The sequence below is a fragment of the Eumetopias jubatus genome, unplaced genomic scaffold (assembly GCF_037043125.1).
Source record: "Eumetopias jubatus isolate StellerSeaLion01/CBP00866 unplaced genomic scaffold, mEumJub1_p1.0 scaffold_11, whole genome shotgun sequence".
Classification (NCBI taxonomy): domain Eukaryota; kingdom Metazoa; phylum Chordata; class Mammalia; order Carnivora; family Otariidae; genus Eumetopias; species Eumetopias jubatus.
This window is the reverse complement of record NW_028274817.1, coordinates 64,935,707-64,959,093: the sequence shown is the minus strand read 5'-3', so window position 1 is coordinate 64,959,093 and position 23,387 is coordinate 64,935,707. Positions and strand designations below refer to the sequence as shown.

At 38.5% G+C, this 23,387-nt stretch overlaps 1 protein-coding gene and 2 pseudogenes across 6 annotated transcripts in view; 2 read left to right on the top strand and 1 right to left on the bottom strand.

Moving 5' to 3' along the window:
• The window catches only part of ATRX (ATRX chromatin remodeler), a 300,408-nt gene that overhangs the window by 251,304 nt on the left and 25,717 nt on the right, over positions 1-23,387 (bottom strand). The window lies entirely within an intron of this gene.
• Positions 5,219-5,617, top strand: LOC114207425 (fatty acid-binding protein 5 pseudogene; annotated as a pseudogene).
• On the top strand, positions 6,031-7,319 carry LOC148163072 (5-hydroxymethyl-dUMP N-hydrolase pseudogene; annotated as a pseudogene).

Here is a 23,387-nt window from a genome sequence, read left to right as displayed (position 1 = left end):
CTAATCTTAATTATTTCTCTTCTAAAGCATGGCTTAGACATCGTTTGTTGCTTTTTCTCTAGTTCCTTAAGGTGTAGAGTTAGTTGGTGAATTCGGGATTTTTCTATTTTTTGAGTGAGACTTGGATGGCTATGTATTTCCCCCTTAGGACCACCTTTGCAGTATCCCATAGGTTTTGGACCGATGTGTTTTCATTCTCATTTATTTCCATGAATTGTTTAAGTTCTTCTTTGATTTCCTGGTTGACCCAAACATTCTTGAGCAGAGTGGTCTTTAGCTTCCAAGTGTTTGAATTTCTGCCAAATTTTTTCTTGTGACTGGGTTCCAGTTTTAAAGCATTGTGGTCTGTGAATATGCAGGGAATAATCTCAATCTTTTGGTATCAGTTGAGACCTGATTTGTGACCCAGTATGCGGTCTATTCTGGAGAAAGTCCCATGTGTGCTCAAGAAGACTGAATATTCTGTTGTTTTAGGGTGGAATGTTCTGTGTGTATCTATGAGGTCCATCTGGCCCAGTGTATCATTCAAAGCTCTTGTTTCCTTGTTGATTTTCTGCTTAGATGATCTGTCCATTGCTCAGAGTGGAGGAATGAGGTCTCCTACAATTAATGTATTGTTATCAATAGGACTCTTTATTTTGATTAACAGTTGGCTTATGTAGATGGCTGCTCCCATGTTGGGGGCATAGATATTTACAACTGTTAGATCTTCTTGCTGGATAGACCTTTTAAGAATAATAGAGTGTCCTTCTGTGTCTCTAACTACAGACTTCAGTTTAAAATCTAATTTGTCTATATAAGAATTGCTACCCCAGCTTTCTTTTGAAGGCCACTGGCATGGAAGATGGATCTTCATCCCTTCAGTTTCAGTCTGGATGTATCTTTAGGTTCAAAATGAGTCTCTTGTAGACAGCATATGGATGGGTCCTTCTTTTGATCCAGTCTGCAACCTTGTGCCATTTTATGGGAGCATTTAGGTCGTTCACACTGAGAGTGATTATTGAAAGATATGAATTAATTGTCATCATGTTGCCTGTGAAGACGTTTTTATAGATTGTTCCTGTAAATTTCTGTTGTATTTCACTCTTGGGGTCTTTCTCCTTTTATAGAATCCCCTTAATATTTTTTGCAGGGCCGGCTTAGTGGTCACATATTCTTTCAGTTTCTGCTGGTCTTGGAAGCTCTGCATCTCTCCATACATTCTACATGACAGCCCTGCTGGATAAAGTATTCTTGGCTGCATGTTTTTCTCGTATAGTACCCTGAATATGTCTTGCTAGGCCTTTCTGCCTTGCCAGGTCTCTGTGGATAGGTCTGACGTTATTCCTCCCTCTCTACATAAGGAATATCTTCCCCTTTAACTGCCCTTAAGATGGTTTCCTTGGTTCTAAGATTTGTGAGTTTTACTATTACCTGCCAGGGTGTTGGCCTGTTTTCCTTGATCTTAGGAGGGGTCCTCTCTGCCTCTAGGACACGAATGTTTGTTTCATTCCCCAGATTAGGAAAGTTCTCAGCTAGGATTTGCTCCAATACATCTTTTAGTCCTCGCTCTCTCTCCACTCCCTCCAGGATTCCAATTATTCTGACATTGGAATGATTCATGGTATCACTTATTTCTCTGATTCTATTTTCATGGATTCTGAGTCGTTTTTCCCTGGCCTCCTCTTTTCCCTTTTTATCTATTGTCTTCCAGGTCGCTTATTTGTTCTTCTGCCTCACTTACCCTAGCTGTTAGATTATCTAGATTAGATTAAATCTCACTGATAGCATTTTTAAATTCTGCCAATTCAGCTTTCATTTCTGCCCTTAGAGACTCTATGTTGCCATTAATTGATTTCTCCATTCTAGCCATTGTCTTCACAATTGCTAGCCTGAATTCCATCTCAGACATCTTGGTTATATCTGCATCCATTTGTAAATCTGCCGCATAAGTCATAATCTCTGAGTTTTTCCTATTTTGGGGGTTCCTCCTCCCAGTCATTCTGTTGATGGGTGGTTGAGGGAATGTATAGAGTCCACATTATTGACCAGAACCAAAGCAAGATGCACCTGTTTTCTAGGGACCCTAGGGTTGCTGGCCTCTTGTTTTCCCAGCCTGTCTTCTGGGGGAGGGGCCTGCCGCACTGTTACTCAGGCAACCCTGTTTGGGTTGCCCAGCCCCCCTGTGGTGGGAGATGGGCTCAGCGAGAATCAGTTTTTGGGGCTTTTGTTCTCTGGTGGCTTTCCCTGGCGGCTTTCCACGTCTCTTCCAAGAGTCAGAGCAGAAGAGACCATTTCCAACCCTCTGCCTCAGAGCAGAGAGATCGTAGTCTGTTCTTCAGTGAGCTCTCCAGACCACACTGTCTCCATTTCTGTCTGCTGCTATAAACTGCAGCGTCCTGGGTTGTGCGGCCCTCTGCAGCGCTCCCACTCCTGCCTCCAGGTCGGGGCACGTCTCTGCCCATGTGTTTCTAAAACTGCCAGCCGCTCCCAGTTCGCAGGCACAACCCCACTGCTCTGGGTTTCTGACCCGGGGGCTGCCCTAAAGTCCTTTCCCTGCCGCTACCAGTCTGTGAGTCTGTGGCCCGTCCCCAGAGTGTGAGGCTATCGCTCAATGGCGGTGCAGGATCCCCATGGCCAGGCTCCCTCCCACTGCTATTTATCCTCCGATACCTACCTGTGGAATCATGGCTCCCCGCTTCGTACCTCAAAACCAACCACCTGCGATATTCTTTGTAGAGATCCAGATCTATTTTCTTACATCTCAGGCTGATTTCGTGGGTGCTCAGAGTGGTCTGGTAGATATCCAGCTCAATTCCGGGGACCAGCTGAAATAGGGTCCCCTACTCCTCTGCCACCTTTTCTTCTAATACCTATTTTTCTCAAACTATTTCAAAAAAGAGAAAAGGAAGGAAAACTTCTACACTCTTTCTATGAGGCCAGCATTATGCAAATACCAAAATCAGAAAAAAACACAACTAAAAAAGAAAACTGAAGGCCAATATCCCTGATTAATATAGACGTAAAAATTCTCAACAAAATACTAGCAAGTCAAATCCAACAGTACATTAAAAAATTCATTCACCATGATCAAGTGGGATTATTCCTGGGTTTCAAGAGTGGTTCAATATTCACAAATCAATCAACGTGATATATCACATCAATACAGAGAAAGGATAAAAACCATATGATGATTTCAGTATATGTAGAAAAAGCATCTGACAAAGTATAACATCCATTTATGATAAAAACTCTCAACAAAGTAGGTTTAGAGGGAATGTACTTCACCATAATAAGGGCCACATATGAAAAACCCACAGCTAATATCAGTTTCCCCAATGGGGAAAAACAGAGCTTTGCCCCTAAGGTCAGGAACTAGACAGGGATGTCCCCTCTCACCACTTGTATTCAACATAGTACTGGAAGTCCTAGCCTCAGCAATCAGACAAGAAAAAGAAATAAAGGGCATCCAAATTGGTAAGGAGGAAGTAAAATTCTCACTACCTGTAGATGACATGATACTCTATATGGGAAACCCAAAAGACTCCACCAAAAAATTGTTAGAACTGATACATGAATTCAGTAAAGTTGCAGGATATAAAACCAACGTATAGAAATCTGTTGCATTTCTATACACCAATAATGAAGTGGTAGAAAGAAAAATTAACAATCTCATTTACAGTTGCACCAAAAATAAAGATACCTAGGAACTAACAACAAAGTGAAGGACTTATACTCTAAAAACTATATAACACTCACGAAACAAATTGAAGAGGACACAAAGAAATGAAAAGACATTCCACACTCATGGAATGGATTAAAAGATATTGTTAAAATGTCTATACTACCCAAAGCAAACTACGTATTTAATGCAATCCCTACCAAAATACCAACAACACTGATTTTTAAAAACAAATATTTTTCTAAAGTAAGCTCTGCCTAACGTGGGGCTTGAACTCACAGCCCAAAGTCTGACTGACCTAGCCAAGCATCCCAATAGCATTTTTCACAGAACTAGAACAAAAAAATCTTAAAATTTGTATGGAACCACAAAAGACCCTGAATAGCCAAAGCAATCTTAAAAAAGAAAAATAAAGCTGGAGGTATGACAATTCAGGATATCAAGTTATATTACAAAGCTCTAGTTCTCAAAACAGTATGGTACTGGCACAAAAACAGAAACATAAAACAGAATAGAAAACTCAGAAATAAACCCACAACTATACAGTCAATTATCTTCGACAACGCAGGAAGGAATATCCAATGGGAAAAGGACAGTCTCTTCGACAAATGCTGTTGGGAAAACTTGACAGGTACATGCAAAAGAATGAAACTGGACCACTTTCTTAAACCACACACAAAAAATAATTTCAAAATGGATAGAAGACCTAAATGGGAGACAGGAATCCATTAAAATCCCAGAAGAAAGCACAGGTAGTAAAGTCCCTGATATCAGCTGTAGCAACATTTTTCTAGATAGGTCTCCTGAGGCAAGGGAAACAAAGGAAAAGTAAACTACTGAGCTTCATCAAAATAAAAAGCTCCTGCACAGCAAAGGAAACCATCAACAAAACTAAAAGGCAACCTAAGGAATGGGAGAACACATTTGCAAATGACATACCTGATAAAGGGTTAGTATCCAAAATATATAAAGAATACAACACCCAAAACCAAATAATCCAATTAAAAAATGACCAGAAAACATGAATAGACATTTCTCCAAAGAAGACAATCAGATGGCCAAAGGACAAAAAAAAGATGTTCAACATCACTCATCATCGGGGAAATGCAAATCAGAACTATAATGAGATATCACCTCACACCTGTCAAAATGGCTGAATTCAAAAACAGAAGAAACAAGTGGTAGCAAGGATGTGCACAAAAAGGAACCCTCATGCATTGTTAGTGGGAATGCAAACTGGTGCAGACACTCTAGAAAACAGTTAAGGAGGTTCCTCAAAAAGTTAAAAATAGATCTACCTATGATCCAGCAATCACACTATGGGTATTTACCCAAAGAATACAAAACACTAATTCAAAGGGATACGTGTACCCCTATGTTTATAGAAGCATTATTTACAATAGCCAAGATATGGAAGCAGTCCAAGTACCCATCAACTGATGAATGGAGGTTGGGATTGGGGGTATGGGGGTTGGGATTAGAAGGTGTCAAGCAAAGCACACTTCCCAAGACCAAGTGCCTTGCTTCCTGCACCAAACCCTGTTCCCCATGCCCACCATGGCTACAATTCAGCAGCTGACAGGAACATGGTTTTAAGGAATGTATGAAGGAAGAGTAAAGACTTTCATGAATATATGAAGGAAGTACAAATGGGAGCGGCACTGTGAAAAATGGGTACAATGGCCAAGCCAGATTGTGTCACACTTCTGGTGGCAAATCTAACACCATAAAAACTGAGAGCACTTCAAAAGTTTTCTTGTAAACTGGGAAAGAGATTTGAGGAAACTTCAGCTGACAGCATAAAAACTCAGAATGTCTTCAACTTTACAAATAGTATATTGGCTTAACACCAGGAATGGAATTAGAAGGAAAGCACAATAAGAAAAGTGGAAGATTAGGATATTAATAATGGAATGTATTATGAACAATGTCACTGGGATACATGAAAAGGTATAATAAAAATCCCACCATCACCTTAGAGAGTAATTAGCTGTTAAAATAATCTCAGTTCAATGAGCAAATGCATCTTTTTTTAATTCATTACTATGTTCAATTATCTCTATCACAAACATTTTACATGCAACTATCCAAGAACTGACTTTATTAGGATCATCCCTTTGGTTAGTAGATAAATATGTGCTAAAAAAAATAAAGCAATGTTTCGCTCTGACCCCCTTACAGTAACTTTTGAAAAAATTGTGAACATTTTCATCTAAAAAGTAAATAACATACATGAAGAAATGAATATGAAACTACAACTTTATTAAATGCTACAAGGTGTTAAATATGGGGGGGTTGCCTATGAAATATTTAAGGGAAAAAACGACTGCTCACTGTAGGACAAGGTGCTATGAAATAAACTCTCTCATATGTCCAGTGGTAATACAGGGATTTGGAAAAGAACTTGGCAAAAAGCCTTTGATCTTATCTTGAATAATTCTGCCTATATTTAATCTAGACGAAGAAAATAAATTAAATAATTTTAATAACAAATGATAATGATCTATGAATTATATACAAGAGCAAAAAATCTATAAATGTGTAATACTGAGTAAACAGGTATGCATAAGTTATACAATATCTTACCAGTCATTAAAAACAATTCAAAAAATGGAGCACCTGGATGGCTCAGTCCATTAAACACTGGACTCTCAATTTCAGCTCAAGTCATGATCTCAGGATGGTGAGATCAAGCTCCAGTGTGCTCCAGGGCTCCACGCTCTGTGGGGAGTCCACTGGAGATTCTCTCTCTCCCTCTGCCCCTCCACTAGCTTGCTCGCTCTCTCTCTCTCAAAATAAATTTTTTTTAAAAAATTCAGAAAAGTTCGGGCTCCTGGGTGGCTCAGATGGTTAAGCATCTGCCTTCAGCTCAGGTCATGATCCCAGGGTCCTGGGATCTAGTCCCGCATTGGGCTCCCTGCTCCTTGGGAGCCTGCTTCTCCCTCTGCCTCTCTCTCCCTCTCTCTCTCTCTCTCATGAATAAATAAATAAAATCTTTAAAAAAATTCAGAAAAGTTCAATTACAATATAGAAAATAGTTCATGCAACAATGCTAACCAAAAAATAGCAGGCTATAAATTGTACATGAAATATGATTGCAACTATGTCTTAAAAATACATAGGGCATGGGGAGGGGAGCAAGGGCAGCACTGGCGTAACGCAGGAACACAGGGAGCCAGGCCAGCAGGGCCACAGGGCCCTGTACTTCTGCAGGAGCATCCATGGTAGATGCAAGGACCAGGTACTGTAGGGGCAGATCGTGTCTCAGTTGAGGTGCTTCAAAGGGGTGCTCACAGAGCACATGGTAGCCACCTAGCCGGGCGAGCTCAGGTAAGAGGCTGCTGGGGGTGACAGGCTCATCCATGAGGGGGACCTGGCCCAGCTGCAGCAGGCAGATGTGGTGGTGGAAGAAGCGACCCAGCCATTGTTGGGTATAGGCTATGAGCTGGGCCACGCTGTGGCTCTCAGTAAGTGAATCCTGGGCCTATTCCGTCCACAGTCTGGCCGAGTGCTTTCAGCCATGATCTGGGGAACGGCAGACAGCTCCAGGTTCCAGGTGTTGGACTATGAAGAGGGACAGGTGGAGGCCATGCTGGATCAATACTCTGAGGCTGACCCTTCCCAGCAGATGGCTGCCTCCCCTGACACAACCGCTTGACTTAATGCCACTCTACTACATTTTTCTGATCCCAGACTCTGCCTTGGTACCCTTCCTGCCTCTTAGCCCCATACCAAATTAAAATGTATGTTTAAAAAATACATAAAAATGTTAAAATAAAATATACTCAAAAATGTTAATAGTGGGTGTTATCTGATGACAAGATTACAACTGATATTTTTTCTTTTACCTTTTTGTGATAAAATAAATTCACTGATTTCATGCTGGAAAAGTTATAAATTATCTTCATTTATAAAATGAAGATTGGATATATATAATTCAAACTAAGTTAAAAATATCATTTTCCTGAGATTTTTCAAGACAATCTACTTCAAGAAATTACTCATATGTGCATGTGTTTCTAGTTTTAAAATTGTTTACATGCATTATAAAATACACAGTTCATTTATTTGTTAGTATCCCTAACTTCACTTCTAAGTTAAAAAGTGGTAATTGACTTTTCACTAATCCAACAGATTCTTTCCACATCTCCTTTATTTATTACACATTTACTAGTTAATAAAGTGTTGAAAATCTCCTAACTTATGGCCTTATTCAAGTGAAATTTTAAGAAATTCTTTCAAAAGCCACCAAATATTGGGGTGTCTGGGTAGTTCAGTCAGTTGTGTGTCCAACTCTTTATTTCAGCTCAGGTCATGATCTCAGGATCATGAGATCAAGCCCTGCATGGGGCTCCCCGCTCAGCAGGGAATCTGCTAGAGATTCTCTCCCTCTCACTCTCTCCCTCCGCCCCTCTCCCCAACTCATGTTCATGCTCTAAATAAATAAATCTTTTTTTAAAAAAAGCTATCAAGGGGCGCCTGGGTGGCTCAGTTATTAAGCATCTGCCTTCAGCTCAGGTCATGATCCCAGGGTCCTGGGATCGAGTCCTGCATCGGGCTCCCTGCTCCACGGGAAGCCTGCTTCTCTCTCTCCCACTCCCCCTGCTTGTATTCCCTCTCTCGCTGTCTCTTTCTGTCAAATAAATATCTTAAAAAAATAAAATGAAATGAAAAAACAAATCTTTAAAAAAGCTAATATTAAATATATAAGCATATGAAATAAAGTCTAATTGTCTATAAAATTGTTATGCTTTGAGTTTATTCCCAAATGTGATATAGTCCCAATGCAGGTTTCTACTAGGCCACTGTTTATCAACTACTGAAGAGCAGCTGTTAGGGTAAATGGTGGAATTTTTCTTAGTGGGTCCTTATGTCTTGGGTTTCCTTACATAACCTTACCAATTTTTAATATGTACATTTTATACACATTGGCCTGATTTAAACTGCATGAGAACTTTATTACTCAAGAAACTGAGGCTCAGAAAGGCACTTATTTGCTGATTGTGACGAGGGAGTTAAATAATTTTCACCAGCAACTACTTAGTTGAAAATCAGGAACTCTATCTCCAAAGCCTACCCTATACTGAATCCCTTAGGATTTATGATATGCCACCTCACTTTCTTAGAGAGAGCACACTCGCGTGATGGGAGGGTCAGAGGGAGAGAGAGAGAGAGAATCTTAAGCAGGCTTCACGCCCAGTGCCTACGCAGGGTTCAATCTCACCACCCTGAAATCATGACCTGAGCTGAAATCAAGAGTCAGATGCTTAACTGAGCCACCCAGGTGCCCCACTTCACTTTTATGGAACACCTACATTAGTACTTGTTTTCACCAACCAAAAGAAATTCAGAGGATTTTCACTTTTATGAAAGAAGACAAAATTGAGAAGAGCATTTAGCATTTGGTTTGCAGCAGGCTGTTACAGAGGCAGTGCACATGCTGAGCAGCAATAGTGGCACTGCCAAGCTCCTTCCCCAGGGAACTACATCCAGCTTCTCACCTTTTTAACTATGTCTGTGAGCATTTGTGCTTTATCTCAATTCATTTTGTGATTCCATTAGCAAGATGTATACTAAGGTATCAGAAAAGCCTAAAAGAGCTTATTTTTCAGGTCTGGGGATGCTCAAAATTTTTTCCATGTAAACTAATGGTAATTGCTTCTTCACTACAAGCTATTTCAGCTTATGAAAGGTTTCATAAGAATGCTCTATGTTAAGGTAGCAGGGGAAACCTATAGTGTTACTTAAAAGTGGACTTAAGATATTAATGTATACTGCAAACTAAGGGCAACCAATAAAAAAAATTTAAGTATAATTTAAAAGAGGAAAGTAAATGAAATTATATAAAATGTTCAATTAAAACCAAAGATGAAAAAGGGGAAGGGTGCCTGGGTGGCTCAGTTGGTTAAGCGACTGCCTTCAGCTCAGGTCATGTTCCTGGAGTCCCCGGATCGAGTCCCGCATCGGGCTCCCTGCTCAGCAGGGAGTCTGCTTCTCCCTCTGACCCTCTTCCCTCTCGTGCTATCTCTCTCTCTCTCTCTCTCAAATAAATAAATAAAATCTTTAAAAAAAGAAAGAAAGAAAAAGGGGAAAATAAAAAAGGAAACAAGAGGGCGCCTGGGTGGCTCAGTCGTTAAGTGCCTGTCTTCAGCTCAGGTCATGACACCAGGGGTCTTGGGATCAAGCCCCGCATAGGGCTCCCTGTTCCGTGGGAAGTCTGCTTTCCCTCTCCCACTCCCCCTGCTTGTGTTCCTTCTCTCGCTGTGTGTCTCTCTGTTAAATAAACAAAATCTTTAAAAAAAAAAAAGGAAACAAGTGCAAACCTGATCTTGATCCAACTATATATCAAATTTCACTTTAAATGTGAATGATCTAAATATGTCAACTAAGAGAGTGTGTCATATTATCACTGTAGATATACTCAGGTGTTGGAGTGCATTAAAAAACAAGACCCAATTATACGTTGTCTTCAAGAAACACACTTTAAATATAAAGACACTGATTACAAGTAAAGGGATGCCATGGAAAATTGGGAGTTGTTGTTTAATGGGAATAGAGTTTCAGTTTTTCAAGATGAAAATGCTCTGGAGATTGGTTACACAACAATGGAAATGTACCTAACACTACTGAAATATACACTTAAAAAAAGGTTAAGGTGGTAAATTTTATGTTACATATTTTACCACAATTTTTTTAAAGTAAAGGGATATCTATTCAAGTCCCTAGTCTATTTTTTAACTGAGTTGTCTTTTTGTTGCTGAGTTGTAAGAGTACTTTATGTATTCTGGATATTAAACACTTATCAGATACATGATTTGCAAATATTTTCTCCCATTCTGTGCTTGTCTTTTCACTCTTGATAGCATCCTTTGATGCACGAAGTTCTTCATTTTCATGAAGTTCAAATTACCTATTCTTTGTTGCCTGAGTTTTTACATCTCATTTAAGAGATCGCTGCCAAATCCAAGATCATGAAGATTAGCCCCTATGTTTTCCCCTAAGAGCTGTAATAGTTTCAACTCTTAAATTTAGGTATTTGCTCCATTTTGAGCTACATATGGCAGGAGTTAAGAGTCCAACCTTCATTCTCTTGCATGTGGATGTACAGTTGACTCAACACCATTTATTTAAGAAATTACCAAGATGGGTACAAAATTTTTGTTTGGAATGATAAAAGAGTTTGGGTATATATGATTATTACATATTGTAAATGTATTTGATACCACTAAATTGCACATTTTAAAATAGTTAAAATGATAAATATTATATATACTTAAATGTTATATATATTTTACCAAGATAAAAAATAATTGCAAGATACCACTTCACACCCACCAGAATGGGTATAATCAAAAACATGGACAAAAGGAGGAGTTGGTGAGGATGTGAAAAGTTGGAAACTTTTTTTTTTTTAAGGAGAGAGGAGAGAATGAGCATGAGTGGGGAGTGGGGGGAGCAGAGAGAGAGAGAGAACGTCAAGCAGGCTCCACGCCCAGCGGAGAATCCCATGCAGGGCTTGATCTCACAACCCCAAGATCATAACTTGAGCCAAAATCAAGTCAGACACTCAACCAACTGAGCCACCTACGAACCCCGAAAACTGGAACCTTTATACACAACTGATATATATGTGAATGGTACAGCCACTTTGAAAAAGTTGGTTAAACACAGTGTTTTTTGTTTTTTAAAGATTTTATTTGACAGAGAGAGAGATGGTGAGAGCAGGAACACAAGCAGGGGGAGTGGGAGAGGGAGAAGCAGGCTTCCCATGGAGCAAGGAGCCCGATGTGGGGCTCATTCCCAGGACCCTGAGATCATGACCTGAGCAGAATGCAGATGCTTAACAACTGAGCCACCCAGGAGCCCCAAAAACAGTGTTACCATATGACCCAGCAATTCTCCTAGGTATAACAAAGAGAAATAAAAATACATGCTCACACAAAAATTTATACATGAATGTTCACAGTAGCATGATAAATAATAATCAAAAAGTACAAACAAAATATCCATCGAATGATGAATGGAATATTATTCAGTGATAAAAAGGAATAAAGTTCTGAGTCATTCTACAACATGGATGTACTGTGAAACATGCTAAATGAATGTAGCCAGTCACAAAATACCACATGCTGTAGGATTCCTTTTATATGAAATATTCAGAATACACAAGTCCATAACGGTAGGAAGTAAAATAATGGTTGTTAGGATCTGGGGTAGGGGCTGTGAGGGGAAATGAGGAATGACCACTAATTGGTATGGAGTTTCTTACTGGAGTGATGAATATTGTAGTGATGGCTACAAAGGTTTATGAATATACTAAAACCACTGAACTGTACTCTTTAAAGGGATAAACTGTATGGTATGTGACTTATATCAATAAAGTTGTTATTTTTAAAAAGTGACTTGGAGGGGCACCCGGGTGGATCAGTCATTAAGCGACTGCCTTCAGCTCAGGTCATGATTCCAGGGTCCTGGGATCGAGCCCTGCATCAGGCTCCCTGCTCAGCAGGAAGCCTGCTTCTCCCTCTCCCACTCCCCCTGCTTGTGTTTCCTCTCTTGCTGTGTCTCTCTCTGTCAAATAAATAAAATCTTTAAAAAAAAATAAAAAATAAAAAATAAAAAAATAAAAAAGTGACTTGGGGACACCTGGCTGGCTCAGTCGGAAGAGCATGCAACTCTTGTCAGCGTCATGAGTTTCGAGCCCCACACTGGGCAGAGATTACTTAAATATACTTTTTAAAAAAAAAATTATTTGGTCATTAACTGAATTATTAATAGATCTTTTGACAGTAACTGCACTGGAATTTTGATCTTTCCTTTTTTTTAAGATTTTATTTATTTACTTGACATAGCAAGAGAGAGCACAAGCAGGAAGAGTAGCAGAGGGAGAAGCAGGCTCCCTGCTGAGCAAGGAGCCCGATGCAGGACTCGATCCCAGCACCCTGGGATCATGACCTGAGCCAAGGGCAGACGTTTAACCGACTGAGCAACCCAGGCATCCCTGAATTTTGATCTTTCATACAATTTCTCCTCCAAACAAGAATTAGAATGTGTCAACTATAATCAAATTTAAAAAATGTTTTTCAATTAGGAAAAAACGGACTCAAACTAAAAGATTTAACATGAGGGCACCTGGGTGGCTCAGCTGTTAAGCATCTGCATTCGGCTCAGGTCATGGTCCCAGGGTCCTGGGATCGAGCCCCGCATCGGGCTCCCTGCTCAGCAGGAAGCCTGCTTCTCCCTCTCCCACTCCCCCTGCTTGTGTTCCCTCTCTCACTGTGTCTCTCTCTGTCAAATAAATAAATAAAATCTTTAAAAATAAAAAAAGATTTAACATGATCTGAGGACATCTGAACATCTTTAGTTTTAAAAGTAGTAATTAGGAAGTAATCTGTAACTGCTTGAATTTTTTTTTTTTTTGGTTCAGCAGAGATTATAAAGCTATGAAATAGAAACAGAAATTAAAATAATATTATCTGTATTTGTTTTGAACTTACCTGTCAACCTAGATGATTACTTTGTTGGCTTATGAGACCAAAAAGCAGTAAACGTTATTGACTAATATATTAAGAATGAGATAGAAAAAGCACAAGTTTCTTCTACCCAGGATCTCGTCCTAGGATATCATAGCTTTACAAGCAGCTCTGTTTCCTGAAAAAAATTCCACGTTCAGTATTAAAAAAAATCAGTACCCACATTTATGTGCATCCAGGGCACAAGGTTTTACAACGTGGTTTTATAATTTCTATTCTCTCTGATAAGATTTTTTGGCCTTTAACTCAACCTGAATCTTATTATTGTATTACTCTATTTAATACTGTTTAACATTTTTTTATAGTGGGACCAATAGACCTGTCTGGTAGAAAGTTTGTGCCACAAATAAGGGAAGTTAAAAGGTATCTTCCCTTTTAATTCTTCAGAGATCTCTCTAGGTTATCTTCTAAAAGATGAAAACTTTTTAAGCCCACATGCCTCTTTTGGCCCTTGTGAAATATTAACATCTTTTATTTGAAGAATTTGAGGGGAAATAATATACATTTGTTCCTTTACAAAAAGGAAAAGAGGGAAGGGAACAAAAATACTGAAACAGGAAATAAAGAACACAGGTATCTATTTTACATATCTTAAAAAAGAAATCACTGAGGGGCTCCTGGGTAGCTCAGTAGTTAAGCATCTGCCTTCAGCTTGGCTCATGGTCCCAGGGTCCTGGGATCGAGCCCCGCATCGGGCTCCCTGCTCAGCAGGAAGCCTGCTGCTCCCTCTCCCACTCCCCCTGCTTGTGTTCCCTCTCTTGCTGTGTGTCTCTCTCTGTCATATAAATAATCTTTAAAAAAAATTTTAAAAATCACTGAGGCCTCTCAGCCATCTAAAACCATGAAAATTAAATATATCAGATGACAAGTCACATCCAGCATGAGCACCATAGAATCATCATCATAGAAGATAAATTTTATTTTTCTGAGGGCAGAATCCAAAATTTACAACAAAAAACAAGGCATTACTAAAATCTAAACCTTCTCAAGTCCTAAAATAAGACATATTAAAAGGCAGTCCCTCGGGGTGCCTGGGTGGCTCAGTCGTTAAGCATCTGCCTTCAGCTCAGGTCATGATCCCAGGGTCCTGGGATCGAGCCCCGCATCGGGCTCCCTGCTCGGCAGGAAGTCTGCTTCTCCCTCTCCCACTCCCCCTGCTTGTGTTCCTGCTCTCGCTCTCTCTCTCTGTCAAATAAATAAATAAAATCTTTTAAAAAAAAAGGCAGTCCCTCATAAATAAGTATCCTGAATACAAAGAGCCACTGAAAAATCTCCTGAGTATCACTGAATATTTCCCTAAAAACAAAAAGGGGGAAATCTCCTTTTTCACAAAAACTTGGATCAAATTCATTTGAGTTAATAAGCAAAATAGTGGTTCTAAATTTTGTGGAAGCCATCTTAAGACTGATAAGTCTTTTTAAGTCTTTTATAAGACCTTATAAGTAAACTGAAGCACTCAAAAGGAGTTGGTCAGAAGCAAACTATGTAATCCATGCCTAAAAATTAAAGTTACATGAAGATTAGCATTACGAGAGGACTCAACTAAAAAGAAACAAGAGAAAATCAGTAAATTCTGCACTCTGATAGAAGAGTGGAAAATAATACAACAAACCTATCCATCCCTAATCCTACCTCAACACAACTAAAGTTCCTACTCTGTATCATACTGATATTTGAGAATCTTGTCCTACATGTGTAACCTAACTCCATGACAGTTTTACCACCAAAAGCTACAAATAATTGTTTCTCTGGTTAAACTTCCTCATTCAGTTCTTTTAGCTGATGGCTCCAATCCTGGAGAATTTAAATCAATATCAGAATGCAAATGTTGTATGTTCTTTAACTATTAAATGGTTTTCTTATCATTTCACAATGACTAAATAAAAGATATTCAGAAATGGCCAAAATCCTGAGTTTCTAATTTTCAGGTCTAGCCTTAACATCTGAAAAAGTCATATAAGTCTGTTTCTTTCAATGAGCTGAAGCCTCAGTGGAAAGATAAGTTGTAATCTAGGAGTAATAAATAAGTGAATAGAACTGAAAGATAAAACTTCCTAATTGTTCAAGCTTTTTTGAAAATCCTCTAAAGCATCTGTACAGCATTAAAATGTCAAAGCAGGGGCACCTGGGTGGCTCAGTCATTAAGCGTCTGCCTTCAGCTCAGATCATGATCCCAGGGTCCTGGGATCAAGCCCCACATAGGGCTCTCTGCTCAGTGGGGAGCCTGCTTCTCCCTCTCCCACTCCCCCTGCTTGTGTTCCCTCTCTCACCGTGTGTCTCTCTCTCTCAAATAAATAAATAAAATCTTTAAAAAAAAATAAAATGTCAAAGCAAAAGCAATTCAGGTCATCTTCACAAATATCTCCCGCCTGAAAAACTTCCATTTAAACTCTTCTCACAGTTATAAAATAATAAGTCATGAAGATGTAATGTACGACATAGGGAATACAGTAATATTATAGTAACTTTATATGGTGACGTTAACTAGACTTATCATGGCTCTCAGTTGGTTGAACATGTGACTCTTGATAGTGAGTTCAAGCCCCACGTTGGGCACAGTGCTTACTTAAAATAAAGAGGAAAAGATGTAATTATTTTATATAGAATAAAGAGAAAATAAAGATCACTTGAGGGTGAGTAATATGTGATAACTATGTGAAAAGCTTAGATTTACTTTGTTCCATTTGAGGCACATCTATCTAAATTCAATATACTCTATTCACTTTAACGTAAAAAGTAAGTACAAGTATTACTGCTTAAAAAAAAAAGTAAGTACAAGTATTACTGCTTTTATTTTGTAAGAAAAGTACACAAAATTCTTTTTAGAAAAGAAAGCTTTGGAAGGTTTTTATCAAGATGAAGTACATTTTAGCTCAAAAGGAATGAATTTAGATTTAAGTAAGTAAAAATACTGCCCTCCAAGGGCACTTGTGATGAGCACTGGGTGATGTATGTAAGTGATGAATCACTGAATTCTATACCAGAAACCAATAGTACACTGCATGTTGACTAACTGGAATTTAAATTTTTTTTAAAAAGTCGTAGGTAAAAAAAAAAAAAAAGACTACCCTCAAGGGAAGTAGAAATGCAATTTTACTTTGCCCACTGTAAAAATTAATAATAAATTTTTTAAAAACCTATCTTCCTCTAGAACTTGATTCAGAATGAATCTATATCCCTATATATTGTAGTGCAAAGAGTACTAGAACTCAGTTTAAATAAGACTCTTTTCTCTTTTGGTGAAGAGAAAATGGGAGAAAAACAAAATCTAGGTTTTCTGAAATAAGACAAAGTCATATATTCCTATATAGCTAAATGTTCAATGATTTAACTAAGCCCATCTATACACCATTAGGGTTATCACTTAATTTGTGGATCACTATTCAATTCTGAAGAAGTTCGAAAAAGCAAATCTCTCCAGATAAAAATAAAGTTTATTTCCTAATCAACAAAAAAAATGAATCAGATAAAATTTTGCTCAGTGCAAGCACTAATTAAAAGAGTTTTGACAAATGCTAATTAAGGCTTGAAATATATTAACTTTTTCACACAAGCAATAAAATCATCATGCTAGAGGCAAAAGATATATAAACAGATTAATTAGATAATCTTTGAAACTACAGTTTTTAGTTTATCTTTAGAATATTCCAGGAGATAGATACAACTGAGGGGCGGGGAGTATGAAAAATCAGAAACAACTTATATGGTAACTTCTATATTTTTTGTTATGTACATCAGAGCTAATCATAGCTCTTTCATGAAATTTTGTCTCCAGACTATGCTGTCGAGTAGACATACCATAAAAATTTTCATTTAAGTACTCTCTCTATTGCATAGATGAAAAACTCGGATATTGGGGAACTTTCCAAAGGTTACTTACAAAGCAAGAGAACCGAATTTGAACCCAAACCTATCACTGTATCATATAATTCCAAATGAAAGTAAGTTGAGACTAAAAGCAAACTGGGCTTGGGCCATCTGGCTGACTCAGTCGGGAGAGCATGCAACTCCTGATCTTGGGGTTGTTTGAAACCCAATGTTGGAGGGTAGATTATACTTAAAATTAAAAAAAAAAAAAACCTTCAAAACAAAATAAAAGCAAGTTAAGCTCAAACTACCTGAATTTTATTCCAAAGGATTGGGGATGAACCCATTTTCCACTATTTCCTTTTCCCAAGACTAGAAAACATCAAATGCAAATAGAGCTCTTAATGAAGTTAAATGGAAATCACTAAATAATTTGAGACATTCTTTGAAACATTCCTCTAATACTGGCCAAATAATGGGCACACTATACTATAGTTTGGTTCCATTTGTATCTTAAAGAAAGCCTGATATTTAGAAGAAAAAAAAGTATTAACTTCTCTTTTAAAATGAAAATAATTACAGCTCGGGGCGCCTGGGTGGCTCAGTCATTGGGCGTCTGCCTTCAGCTCAGGTCATGATCCCAGCGTCCTGGGATCAAGCCCCACACTGGGCTCCCTGCTCAGCAGGAAGCCTGCTTCTCCCTCTCCTACTCCCCCTGCTTGTGTTCCTGCTCTGGCTATCTCTCTGTGAAATAAATAAATAATAACCTTTAAAAAAAAATAAAGAAAAGAAAAGAATTACAGCTCATTTACTCACATCTCTTCTCTATAATACTCTAGGTATGGAACTTTTAGCCTATTGTTGCTAAGGACTCTTCTCCACATCCTCCTTAATAAATCCAGGATAGAAAGAGCAATATAAAGTATGAAGGAAAAAATACAATGTCCTCACTGATTTATTTTAAAACAAATTCCAGACATCATATTATTGTATGGAAGACTAAATTTATGTTTTTATATAAATTCTACTTAACATATAGTGTAATATTAGTTTCAGGTGTAAAATTTAGTGATACAACACCTGGTGCTCATCGCAATAAGTGCACTCTTTAATGCACATCACCTACTTCACCCATTCCCTACCCACCTCCTCTCTAGTAAGCATCAGTTTGTTCTTTGTAGGTAAGAGTCTGTTTCTTGGTGTTTTTTTTTTAATTCTATGATCATTTGTTTCTTAAATTCTGCATATGAGTGAAATTATATGGTATTTGTCTTTCTCTGACATTTTTGCTTACAGAAATACTGTCTTGCTCCATCCCCATTGATGCAAAAGGCAAAATTTTATTTTTTATGGCTAATATTCCAGTGTGTGTGTGTGTACAAGCGCATGTGCACACTCTCCTTGTCAGTGCCCCTGTGCCCTCCTGTCTTGCCTTTCTCTGTGACCACAGCTCCCTCCCCTTTGCAGAACCCACAATCCATTTCTCCCCCAAACCATGTCTCCATACTTCCTACCTTCTTCAGTATGACTTCTTCTCTCCCTTTAGTTATGGAGTTTGTTATGTCAGTCTTCAGGTTGATTTCTGGGTTATTTAGAATGATTTAACAGTTATCTAGTTGTGTACATGGGATGAGACAAGCCTAGGGTCCTCCTAGTCCTCCACCATCTTCTCTCAATTTTTTATAATATTAAAGATATAACTAATCCTGGCTCAACCTTAAACCATAATCTTGTAAAAAGGTACTGATCCTGGATTTTATGGACATTTCTAAATCTGAAGGGTACCTCCATATTCCCATATTCCCTGCATTTAGGAAAGTATTAAGAGTTACCAAGACATGACTTGAATTCCATAAATCTGATCCAAGCTTCTGGACTTCTGCCCACTCTGATCAAAGAAGGTAACAGAAGTAAACTGTTTTATGGCCAACTTCTAACTTATTCCACATTTTTCACTGTAATAAAATCACACAGGTAATAAAGAAATGGAGAGACAAGTTCCGACACATAGAAGACACATGATGGAAAAGTCAAATAAGGAATGTTTCACAAAAGACAGGTAAGTAAAAATTATTGAAATTTTATGAAAGACCAGAAATGGTTTACTCTTCTCACTTTTTCCTCATGCTCCAGAAGGCATCAGGACTATTCCTAGCAAATGGAATCTTCTCTGACCTCTAAAGGTCTTATTGTTAAACTGGTTATTGAAATTTAAAAAGGGTCAAAACTATGGACTATGCAAATCCAAAGGAGAAACTACACATTGCAACAAACAACTTTGCGGTTAGAAAAAGAAACTTTTCAGGACGCCTGGGTGGCTCAGTCAGTTAAGCATGTGCCTTTGGCTCAGGTCATGATCCCAGAGTCCTGGGATCGAGTCCTGCATCAGGCTCCTTGTTCAGTGGGGAGCTTGCTTCTCCCTCTGCCTGCCTCTCCCCCTGCTTGTGCTCTCTCTCTGACAAATAAATAAAATCTTTTAAAAAATCAAAAAAGAAAGAAACTTTTCGGGCTGCCTGGGTGGCTCAGTCATTTAAGCATCTCATCTGCTCCAGCTCAGGTCATGATCCCAGGGTCCTGGGATTGAGCCCCAAGTCGGGCTCTCTACTAAGCAGGGAGCCTGCTTCTCCCTCTCCCTCAGCTTGCTGTTTCCCCTGCTTGTGCTCTCTCTCTGTCAAACCTCTCGCTCTCTGTCAAATAAATAAAATCTTAAAAAAAAAAAAAACTTGTCTGATCAAAACTATTTAACCAACTGCACATTCTTGGAAAGCTCCCTTAGCCCCTCTGAGCTAAATTGTAGTGATTTCAGTTAATAATTACCTCATCTTAATTTAAATACTAAGGAACCAACCTGAAGCATGTGAACTAGTATACAGGAAATCAAGAATATTCCAAATAATTCAGTATCACAACAATAGAATTGTGGCTAATTTACTTCCTTGAGACTGTGGCAGTGATTAAAAAATGTAAAAATCACTTTAAAACATAACAAGTGTCCTTTACTTTCTTGAACAGAGATCTGACAGACAGCATATAAAAATATTCTTACTTTATTGTTAGAAAATACATAGAAACATCCTAATGGACTATTAAAAACATAGTATTACACCAAGAACCCTGAACTGGAAGTGAAATAATCTTCGGTATAGTCCTAGAACTAGAATTTTACTAGATGACTATTAAAATACCTTCCAGTTATTAAATTTGCCTAAAGGGATCACCAATCCATCCTCATCTTTGATTTTAAGAGTCATTCAGCAGGACACCTGGGTGGCTCAGTCAGTTGAGCATCCGACTCTTGATCTCAGCTCTCAGCTCAGGTCTTGATCTCAGGGTCATGAGTTCAAGCCCTGCATTTGGCTCCACGCCGTGGAGCCTACTTAAAAAAAAAAAAAACTAAATCAGCTGAGAGGTGCCTAGCTGGCTCAGTCAGTAGAGCATGCAACTCTTGATCTTGAGGTCATGAGTTTGAGCCCCATGCTGGGCAAAGAGATGACTTAAAAAAAGAAAGAAAAAAAAAGAGTAAATCAGCTCCATGTCCACTCCTGGAAATAATTACCAATCAGCAAATCCCTTCCCCTCTGCAATGTAAAGATCACAACATCCCTCCATTTTAATTCATACCCTCCTCAGACTTAAGGAAAACTCTAGCTCACTTGAGACTTAACCCCAAACCATATTTCTGAAATGCTACTGCCTTCCTCTCTTAATCTAGGTTATCTCGTAGGATTGTTATATAACCCAACATAGGGATAGAATTTTAGGGCTAAAAGCGTTTTAAAATGAGGGACTGGACTAGATAAAAAGGAAAAAATTAAGACCCAGGGTCATACAGTTATCAGAAGACCCAGAACTAAAAGTTACAGAAAGCATGGTCTTAGTCCAGTGCTTTCTCAATATTTCATTCTATTAGTAACACTATGTTCCATGACCTGAAAATACCTTGATTTATTTTACACTACCCAAAGGTTCAAAGTCATTTCATTCCCTTACAAACTATTTAAGTATAAACAGAAATCAAGCTAGCTATCATCACTAAATGGGAGGTATGTCATATAATAAATCTACTGTGCCAATCATCCTGCTGTTTATCTTTGTTAACTTAGCATCCTGTCAAAACCAGGAAACTGAACAATCCTCACAAATATCTAGCATAAAAGAAAGAACAGACTTCCTCCCTCTGTCACGTTTCCTAATTTTTAGAAAACCACACACAAATAACAAAGATTTATTATCTATCATTACACAAATAAATGTTAATTTTAACAATAACTTTAATAAAACAAACTTATGAATAAAAGGAAATGTTTTGAACTCCTCACTTTTAAAATTGATCACGCCTTGGCCACACTACTGACAACTAAGGAAATAAGAACCATATCCATGCTTCCTTAGAAGGATATCATTAAATATGAATAGTATCCACAAATAGAAAAAATTGTCCTTCAGCAATTTTCCTGAAAAACTGAGATACATTTATTTTAACTCCTATCTCTTGCTTACCTATATAGTCCTAGCCATTTCTTAGAAGGCAAAACACTATACATACCATTATCATAATAGCACTCAAAACCATGACAACCTCTCTTCTGAAATCATTCTTACATAAAAATTTTCAGGGGCCCCTGGGTGGCTCAGTCGGTTAAGCATCCGACTCTTGGTTTCAACTCAGGTCATGATCTCAGGATAGTGGGATAAACCCCACGTTGAATTCTGCAGTCAGAAAGGAGTTTGCTTGACATTCTCTCTCTGTCTCCCTCTGCTCTTACCCTACTCACACTCTCTCTATAAAATAAAATCTTTAAAGATTTTTTCAGAGCTATGTTTTAGAGAAAGAAATAGCAAATTAAATATAACAGCAGAAATAAAGCAAATGAGAAAAATCTCAAATATTAAAGATTAAGCTAAACAGTATAAACAGTATATTCTTAGATTACAACTATGACTATTTAAAAAGAACATTTACAGTGACATAAATACTACTTCTGGTTTTCACTGAATGCTATTATCTCTTCCCACTACAATCTTTCTTTTATGTTGGAAAACCTAAGCCAAGAAAGTTATATTTAAGTTTCAAGACCATAACAATTTATATTTTTAAAGATCTTATTTATTTATTTGAGAGAGACAGAGATAGCAGAGAAAGCACCAGTGGGGAGGAGAGGGAGAAGCAGGCTCCCTGCTGAGCAGGGAACCTGACACAGGCCGGAACCATGACCTGAGCCAAAGGCAGAAGCCCAACCAACTGAACCACCCAGGTGTGACTGTAACAATTTAAAGAAAGGAAAACCAGGAAAAACACTTCCAGCAAATATAATAAAAGACTAGCATCTGGGGGTGCCTGGGTGGCTCAGTCGGTTAAGTGTCCGACTCTTGATTTCAGCTCAGCTCTTGATCTCAGGTTGTAAGATTGAGCCCCACGTCAGGCTCCGCCCCAGGCATGGAGCCTGCTTAAGATTCTCTCCCTCTCCCTTCTGCTCCTCCCCACTCATGCTCTCTCTCAAAAAAAAAAAAAATCCATATTCTATTAAGCATATTTTTAAAAATCTTGTCATCGGGGAAGCCTGGGTGCCTCAGTCGGTTAAACATCTGCCTTCAGCTCAGGTCATGATCCCAGGGTCCCGGGATAGAGCCCTGCACTGGGCTACCTGCTCAGCAGGAAGCCTGCTTCTCCCTCTTGCACTAACCCTGCTTGTGTTCCCTCTCTCACTGTGTCTCTCTCTGTCAAATAAATAAATAAAATCTTAAAAAAAAAGATGCAATCAGTAAAACGTGTTAAACTACCTTTAACCTCTTTATAGCAAGGTACTACTTTATACCCTATAACTGAAATAGCAATAATGTCCACTGTCCAAGGTACAGTGAAATGGGTAATCACATTCTGTTAACAGTGCAAATAATTGCAAACCCTTTAGAAAGCAACTGGTAAATGATCAAAGAATCATAAACATTCATAACATTATATTCACTAATCCCTCTCTTAGGAATATAATCTAAGGTGATCTTTTTTTTAATTTTTTATTGTTATGTTAATCACCATACATTACATCATTAGTTTTGGATGTAGTGTTCCATGATTCATGGTTTGCGCATAACACCCAGTGCTCCATGCAGAACGTGCCCTCTTTAATACCCATCACCAGGCTAACCCATCCCCCACCCCCCTCCCCTCTAGAACCATGTTTGTTTTTCAGAGTCCATCATCTCTCATGGTTGGTCTCCCCCTCCGATTCCCCCCTTCATTCTTCCCTTCCCGCTATCTTCTTCTTTTTTTCTTAACATATACTGCATTATTTGTTTCAGAGGTACAGATCTGTGATTCAACAGTCTTGCACAATTCACAGCACTCGCCATAGCACATACCCTCCCCAATGTCTATCACCCAGCCA